We start from the raw sequence: 9,742 nt of genomic DNA, 5'->3' as shown, positions 1-9,742 counted from the left end.
AAACTATGTTGATACACCCATGAGAAAATGTGAGAATGTTGACCGACAAAATTTTTTAGTGAGAATCTCCATAAATGTAGGCAACATAGAAAGTGCGGAGTCTTAGATGAGGTGATTTGATACTGAAGATCAAACAACCCATCAAACAAGCATGGCCAGCTTTAAAACCAACAAAACTAATCAAGGAAACTAGGTGAATCTCAAAAGAACGAGCTATAACATTTACCACCAAGAGATAATATGATATTCTTTCATTTTTAATACATGTAGGATTAGAAGAATTCTTTTGTTTCAAATTAAGTTTTTGTTCCAAACTAAATGATATTTTAAATTTTCAATGTAGATTTATTAATTATTTTTATGTTATATAGTTTTCTGTATTATATAGTCTATTTTATCATTAGTTATATTGTGTTTATGTTAAAAATTATTGATGATTTTATTTAAAATATATAAAAGTTAAATATTTGTTAATATATGTATACAACTAGTATTGGCCTGCACTGTTGCGCAGTTGTTTACTTGAAAAAATAAATTTTGCAAAACAATGTCTACGAAGGCCGAAGATTTATAATTCGTATTTAAATAAACTATAAATTATAGATAAATGTAGCAACTTACTATTAGGATTTGTTATTTGAATGTTAACTCTATAAAAAGAATGTTAACACTATATAACAGAAAATGCATGAAGGTAGATCAATAGTAACAAAATCATCATGTGAAACGACAAAGTCAATTTTCTCAAAAAAGAGAGACAAATTCAACATATAGTACAAACTTTTACATATGAAAATACCTTTTTATCAAATATTTAGATTCTTAAGTATCTATTATCATGAGTGTCAACGGATGCCGAATATTTATAATCTGTATTTAGATAAAACTATAAATTATGGATATATGTAGCAACTTACAGTTAGGATTAACTAATGTAGCAACTTACGATTGACCTTAATCTCATTCCCGCAGCACTGTGCGGCTGTGCCATCTTCACGTTCTTTAGTGGTACGATGACCAAACCTTTCTTGGCTTTACCTATAATCACTAGATTTTGATCCGCGCTTTGTTGGCTTTACCTATAATCACTAGATTTTGATCCAAGCGCGGAAATATCTCTTTTTAACATATTTTATTTTATAATATATCATATTTTCTGCAATATATATAGTTTCTAAAAATTTATATAATGTATTTTGTATATGTGTATTAGTTGTTTTATATGTTTAGGATGATCATTATTGAGATGTAAAGCTAATAATATATAATCTGATGTTAATATATAGTAGTTGTTGTTTTATATGTTTGTAAATTTATGGGATTGAGAAGTTTAGTTTTTTTGATTGATTGTAGATATTGGTGGCGAATTTTTATTTTAAAAAATAAGTTGGTTAGAATGTTTGAATAATTGGCTAGAATGGTGGAATATAATTGGTTAGAACCAACGTGGCTAAAATGGATTATATTAAATACTGTTTATAAATAGATGATTTCTGATTAGACGTAGTTAATGTCATGATTTTTTTTTAAACAGTGACATTCTTTTGTAAATAACTCTAAAAATTATGGGTAGAATCTTAATAGGGATTCTGCTTTAATAGTATAGATAATAAACCTCGCTGAAAAAACTCAAGACATTGAAAAGTTTTTCATGGTTGACAGAAAAAGTGTTAAAATACCCACGTTGAAATTTCATATCCAGTTAACGTCTGATATTTTAAATTTATACACGCAACCGAAGCCGTTTTCCTTTCGTGTTCCTAATAATAAGACACTAGGTAACCCACGCCTTGCGCGGGGTTAATACGTTTTTAAAATTCTACATTACATATTTGTTACACACGTACAATACATTATACCACGTTTATTGTAATGACATCAAACAGAATAATATATTTGGGTGTTTTAATAGTTTTATATATTAATAGTAGATATGAAATTGTTGGCTTTGTGAAATATATCTAACATATGTGTTGGGTTTTATGCTAAGTTTAAGCATAATATTAAACGGACTAAATGATTGTTTAGAACTTTAATGTGTTAAAAATGAGCTTGGCCAAATCTGTCGAGTAATTTAATTTTTTGGAGAAGAAAATAGTCACCAATAAAATAAAAATGAAAAAAGTGATTACGTTTTGTGGGAACGGTTCAATAGATCTGGTTCGTTAGATCTATTGCCGACGTGATTTTTTAAACTATTAATCACAAAATTTTAAATGTGAGACTTTCAACAATTTTAGCTATCTAAAGTTGTTTTTAAAAATTCAAAATGTAATATATACGAAACATATAAATTTTATTATATGGTGAATATGATTATTTAATTTATATTATTAAAATAAATTAAACAAAAATGATGAACGATAAAAGAATAGTTACAAAATCTTTATTATTCGAAATCATTAATTGCAATATATATTTTAATCAAATTAGATAATTCCGTAGTTTTCATTTTAGGAAAGAAGGAAACTAATTTTTGTATATTAATAATTATTTTACGATTATTTTAATAAAAAGTATAGTATCTATTTATATGGACCAACTTAATTCTCTAGTGATTCTAAAAATTATTGTAATGCTTGTCTTTTAATATACAGAGGATTAAAGATAACACTTGTGTAAATATGCAATCGTTTTTTGTTTGCCAAAGATAAAGAGAAAAGGGTAAACTACCTAAAAATCAGTTATTATTATTACCTCTTTCGTTGACAGCGTTTTTCATTTTCTATTCGTTTTTGAAGAATTAAATTCTGATATAGGAAGAAACTCAATTGGCATTTTCAAAGTGAATCATGCAAAAAATAAAATACCAAGTCGAGAAGAAGAGAACAGAACATGTTTCGACTTTTGTTGCTACACTCAAAACCAAAAAAAAAATGGTCAACAAGACAAACTATGAGAGAAAGAGAGAGAGGGAGAGCAGAGAAAAGAAGCAAAGTAATGGCACGATTCAAGTTTGAACGTGATGATAGTGACTTGAGAAATTTTAGGGATTAGGTTTTTGCAGTTTAAGAATTCTTTAGACTTCTTTTTTGCTTAGATAATTTATTTTAATTTTTTTTTGATACTTTCTAATTGTACGATTTTACGTTAGCTGGTTTTTATTTTTTATATTTTTTTAAAGTAGGTTACATGGCATAATAGGATTCGTCGAGTGACTTGTACTTTAATATATAGAGGATTAAGGTCAGTCCGTGCTATGCGCATAATATACTTGAAATATGATGTATATAATTATATTACTGTATATTTTCACTGAGTGTGTTTTATATTTGTTAAATGATATTTTTTATAATTATTTTCAACTTTAAGAGTTTGGTTTATATATATATTCTTTGTTATTCATCCTATCCATGAATTTTTTTGCTTATTATTAGAAGATTGAGCATCAAAGTCATTGTTGACTAAATTTCATATACAATAGTTATGATTGTCTGAATGGAGCATTGTTCAGTTTTTATTTTAGCGGAGTAATTATTTTAGTTTGTTTGTCTTATGTTAAGTTATCTATTATCATGTCAGATCTTATGTGTTCCTAGTATGATTGTTGTATAGTGTCGTGTGTTTTTTGCACTATACAACCTTTTTTTTAGAAAACACTATACAACTATTTAATTTAATTTTATTTCGATTATGGGATTATGCTAGATTTTTTTTTTACTTTGAATTCATTTTTTTTTTAATTTTCGACACATATTTGGCGACAATACTTTACATCTACTCCTTAAATTAGGTAAACAATTTTTATATGTATATATCATATAGTAAGTGTCGCATATGCTTTTTAATGTTGTTGGGGCAGTATATAATCATTGATTTTGTATTCCTAAATTTTTTGAATAGTATGGTAGTTTGGTTACTTCAACCATGTGAAACGATTCTTTGATGCGTCTCCAGCACTGGTCAACTTTCGTTTTTATTAGTTTCCATCCAAGCATACCAAAGCATGCTTTACTGATATTGGGCTCTCCTTTGCATAATATTTTTATGTCGTATAGGTAAATTTCATTGTTGTATGAACCAACCATTGTTGCTTGCAGATTTTGGAACCTGAAGTTTATGTTTTTGTTTTGAAAACACTCTTGCATGCTTTTGACGTAGTGGACCGGAAGGTTATCGTCTGAAAGACATATTGTCATTAAGTTTTGGGTTTGTATATAGATATCGATGCTAGGGGTTGGGCATTAAAAGAATTAAATTGATATTCGGGTACACCCAAATATTTAAATGTTTCAACTTATTTTTCATTTCGGTGGTGTAAGTAGTGTAGTATGGTATGTATAGGGAATATACCTATTATTTGAGTTTATTGTCATTACTCTTTTACGAAGTTTTTTTATTTTCCCTAATTTTTTCATAACAATTGTATTAATTATTTATTATTTTCCTTATATTGAGTTTAGTGTCCAAAAAGGAGAAAAGTGCTGTGAGATTTCACTTTTCTCCTTAGCTTACGTTTAATAAAAAGGTTTTTAGTAATTAAACTCTCAACTAAAGATGAATCATAAAAAAATCATCAACTAAAAATTTTGTGAAATAAACCTTCAACTTAATTTCGTTAACATATGTTACCTTTCGTCTAAAAAACTGTGACATAGGATAACATACGTTAACGGTTTATAAGTTGAGAGTTTATAATGTTGAAAACTTAGTTGACGAGTTTTTTTTACGATTCAAAAATAGTTGAGGAGTTTTATCACTAAAAGGCAATAAATGTTTTAAAATGTTTACTATCATTTATACATTTTCTTAGATTGATTTATAAGCCTTTAAAACTAATTTATAAATTTTAATTCATTAATTTATTATAAAATTAATTATACATCCTAAATTAATAATTTTCAACACTATTTACATCTTAATATAACTTCAAAATATTAAATTATTTGATATTTGGCAATAGTGATATAAGAAAATTTGTGTATTTATATCTTCATTGTCAAATATCAAATAATTTAACATTTCTAAGTTATATTAAGTCTTAAGTAGTGTCGAGGATAATTCATTCATGAACTCAATTTTTCTATTTAGTGGAAGATACATTTTTCCTATTCTCATGATTTCCGTCATCCGACTCTTACTTTCCCTCTATTCCCCAAAAATAATGCATGTTTATTTTTTTCTCATTGATTTCCGAACAAATAAGTTATATTTTTTTTATCAATAAAATAATATATTTGATATATTATTATTGATTTATTGTATTACTTTATGTTTCACTAGTATCACGAATAATGTTAAATCGTTGTGAAACCGTATACTCATATGTAAAAATATTAAAATATTTATGAAGCTTTATAAATCGATTATAAATCAATGTATTTAAATTTATATATTAGTTTAAAGGCTTATATCAATCCTAAACAATGTATAAATGATAATAAAGATTTTAAAACATTTAATGACCTTTAGTGATAAAACCCCTCAACTATTTTTGAATTGTAAAAAAAAACATCATCTAAGTTTTCAACATTATAAACTCTCAACTTATAAACCGTTAACGTATGTCACCCTCCATCACAGGTTTTTAGACGGAGGGTAACATATGTTAACGAAATTAAAGTTGGAGGTTTATTTCACAAACTTTTTAGTTGAAAGTATTTTTTACGATTCATCTTTAGTTGAGGGGTTTAATTACTACAGAGCTTTGATAAATGTGTAAAATAATATCTTAAATAAATTTTCTACTTGTTCTCTTGTAATTTTTCATATTTATTATTGATATTATGTTTTTTATAATATGTCTTTAAGTATTTTGGTTATTTTATGTATTATTATCAAATATTTATGGTTTTATTTGTTAGATTTTTTTTTATATTTATTTCCAAGCCAATTTCTGAAAGATATTTATACTGATTATATGTTAATTATTAGTTGTATTTTTTTCATAATTTTCACACAAATAAAAAAAGATTCTGTGAGATTCACTTTTTAAAAAATATTTTCTTTAGTCGGCATGAAACTGATAAAACGTGAGAACTATATGCTATGCATTGTCTGATTGTGTTTTCATTTGATACTCTCAGGAAAATATTTTAATATTCAGTTTCTCCACGAAAGTTGTTCCACGATCCAATTAATTTGCCAACGTTAGTTTTGGGACATCTCATTTTGGTCATAGCATTTTTTGTTTTAATTCATTTATCTAAATATAATTTCTATAGTTTGTCAGAATATGTATTCTTATATGCTCTTGCTGGTTAGTTACAATAATTTGGATTTGTATCTATTTACATTATATGTGACAAAAAAAAATCTATTTACATTATAATATTCTCAAACTGTACACTCGCTTTTAGCAAAAAAAAAACAAAAAACTGTACACTCGTTTTAGGAAAGGTTTACCGATGTTAAACCCGGTTTGGTTAAACCAATTCCATGGCTTGCGGTAATAGTACACGATCACACGGCTATCAATGAAAAATAACTTTCTATTACAGGTACCTCTCAGGTGTAAGTGTTAACCAACGTTAGTTATTAAAAAATTACAAATACTCCCAGCATTTATATCTTCTTTTGGCTTCGGCACTCAACGTAGAGTTCATCGCAAATTAAGAGCGACATCTGCTGACAAAGCTACACTAAATCATCATGCTGCAAAGGCACATGAAGAAAAAGAAGGTGCTGCTTCTCGTCCTTTCGGGTTTCGGTCTATTGATTGAAAGTTCTTCTGCCAATTGTTGGAATAATTGTATTGTTCTCCACATCCTCTCATGTACTTGAACCTGTAGGACAGTAACGTCGTCAGATAAATATAAGACAAATCAGTCTAGGGATATTAGGTATGGCTAAGCTTAGTACAAAAGTATTCTCTTACTTTTCCTTTTGCAGCCAATTGAATGACAGCCTGATGACTTTTTGTGAGTTTCTTCCGTTGTTCATGCCATCTCCATCAATAAAAGGTAAATTAAAGGAAACCCATCCAACTCTGACTTGCTTATTCGCTTCTTGTCCCATCCAAGATATGGTTACTCACCTTCAACAACCATCTTTATAACAATCCCACCTTAAAGAGAAAGTTTCAAATGTTAATATACTTTAATGATGATGAACAGAGGAGTTTGCTTTCGAGAAAAGAACCTACAGCTAAGCAAGTTGTTATACGGACTGATGAGTTCTGAACTTTTGTTAAACACCCCACCAACGGCTTGTTCTATGCTGCAGTCATACTGAGTTGACCATAACCATCAAACCATGTCTTGCAAATAACTAATCTTATAAAAGACCACCAAAAAATGTCCTTTAATAACTTCTAAAAATAGAACATGAAACGCAATAAGGAGTTGATGTCTGTTTATTACCTATGAGGCTTTGTAATATATGAGAATCGGATGGTTTTTTACATCTGCACAGAAAAGAAAACATTTATTTTTAAGACATCTGAAACATCATATAAGAAGAGCCTATAGACATAAAAATACATTGAGTGTTGGATTGCTTACCAACTAAGACTTTAATTACATCCAAATTTGTATCTTTTGGCATAGGAGCAGGAGGGTCCTGCAAATCATAAATGATCCATTATAAGAAACTAACAGTAACTCAAAGAGCCCAAAAATGGAAATTAGAACAAATAAGTTGACTGAAGGAAAATAGCAAGAAACCAATAAATGATCTAAACTTGAAGAGATAGATGAGTTAGCCATTAAAAAAAAAAAACATAAATTTCAAGTGTTTCTAGGATTTCTGAGGATGAAAGATAACCTTTTATATAGCTAGAAATCCACAGCCTCGTAGAAAAGAACGCTCGTCTTAGTGGTACCAGGCTTGGTCAAGCTGCCCATCCAAGAACTTTGTTGCCGGCTCATGACCAATCGCAAAGAACAACCCATATATTTACAAATCCGAAAAATCACCAGTAACAACAACCTTCAAACCACCAAGCACACCTTTCCCGTTCTCATCTCCACCACAGAGTTCCAAATCACTTCAATTTTAGGTTTCGACAACGCCCTCGGCCGCATGATCTTCGACGCTTTGAACGTATCGCACCTGTGGATTATATAAACCTTCTCCATCGCAGAGTCTCCGCCGCCGATAACTACCAGAGGCTTGTTCCTAAAGATCAGAGCGGCGCCGTCGCATACAGCACGTGCTGAGATCCCTCGGTTCCAGAAACCACCAGCGCCTTCGCCAGATCCCACGAAGCTCAACCGTTTCGCGACAGCTCCGGTGGAGATGATGACGGCATCGGCGAGCACAATTCTCGAATCCGCGAAGAGCTTGAACGGCCTCGAGGAGAAATCGACCTTGGTGACTGTCTCCGTGAAGATCTCGATGCCGAACCGCTCTGATTGCTTCCGGAACTTGTCGATGAAATTGAAGATAAGTTGATAAAATCATGGGAAATCAAAAAGGGAAGAAGAAAATTAAGGGATTCTGGAAGAGGAAACCATACTTATTTATACTAACAAATAGACCGTCCTCGAGAAGAGAGATTCGCATTGAAGAGGCGTTTAAGCGATGGATCTGTAACCGTGGTGTTTGGGTTGATTAAGAAAAGAGCAAACGATGTCGTCAAAACCCTAGGAGGATATTCTTCACGATGGCAATTTCTGGTAATGGTGGAGAAGGAGTACGAAAGCCCATCACCATTCCAGTCTTAATGAAACGATGTGTTTCGTATACAGGTGCCACGTGTCCATACGAGAGGAACTGACTTATCTAGCTGACGTGGAGGTACGGGAATGAGAGAACTGTGTTTTAAAATAATAGCCTAGGATAAGTCCGTGCTTCGCACGTGAATTTGTTTCATTATATTTGCTTTTAACTTAAATGATTTTATTTTAATTATGCATAGAATGTTTTTTTATCATTATTTTCTGTTGATCTCGTTTGTTGAAAAGGCTCAACGCCAGTTTTGTTAGATTAATTAAATTTTTTAATACGATTATATATAGTGATTACTAATGAAGTTATATTCTGTTTTTATTATATCGTTATAAATATTTTAATCTGTTTGTTCTAATATAAGCTATCTAATTTCATTTTTGTTATTTTGTTTGTTATCAGGTTATATTTTTGTTTGACTATGCAAGTATATATAAAAAATTTCATATCAATAATTATAGTTGAGCTTTTTATTTTAGTATATTAAAAATAATTCACATTAAATTAAATACAATAACCTTACATTATCTCTTCACAATACTTACAAAATGAACTTATTTACCATTAATTTTTTTTGAGATTTTTAAAATTTTATTTCATATTTATAAATATTTTTGATCGAAATAAACAGTGTATTAAAAAAAGTATAGTACTAATGTTAGTGTATTAATTTTTTTTTTAATAATTAGTTAAAGTATTAAGCTTTTAACAAATATAGATACCGAAAAGCTTAATAAAATTTAGTTGAAATATTTTTATGGAATTTTTCTTTAGTGTTTCATCTAGTCATGGGCATTCAGTTATCGGTTCCGGTTTTGGTTCGGTTCTTTATTTTTTAGGTTCTAGAGATTTAAGATCTGTTCAGGTTTTTAAAAATTTTGGTTCGATTTGAGTTTGGTTTTTGGTTCGGTTCAGTTAGAAACCGACTAATATCCGATATAATTTCGGATCCCAGTCAGTTCTAGATTTTCGGTTAATCCAGATTAAAATTAAAAAATTGGATTCACTCACTTAAATATCAGATTTTCGGGTTTTAGAATTAAAAAAAAAAAAAATTTAGATAATTTAAAGTATTTTGGCCAAAAATATTTTGGTTTTTTTTTTTTGAGTAGTTTAGTTTATAAATATTATT

The 9,742-nt window shown here is 29.2% G+C and overlaps 1 pseudogene; it reads right to left on the bottom strand.

Annotated features, from left to right (window-relative positions):
* Positions 1 to 6,240: 6,240 nt before the first annotated feature.
* On the bottom strand, positions 6,241 to 8,336 carry LOC111207807 (annotated as a pseudogene).
* Positions 8,337 to 9,742: the final 1,406 nt, after the last annotated feature.

This window comes from Brassica napus, chromosome C7 (genome assembly GCF_020379485.1).
Source record: "Brassica napus cultivar Da-Ae chromosome C7, Da-Ae, whole genome shotgun sequence".
Taxonomy (NCBI): domain Eukaryota; kingdom Viridiplantae; phylum Streptophyta; class Magnoliopsida; order Brassicales; family Brassicaceae; genus Brassica; species Brassica napus.
Note: the sequence above shows the minus strand (reverse complement) of the source record. Positions and strands in the feature narration are given on the sequence as shown.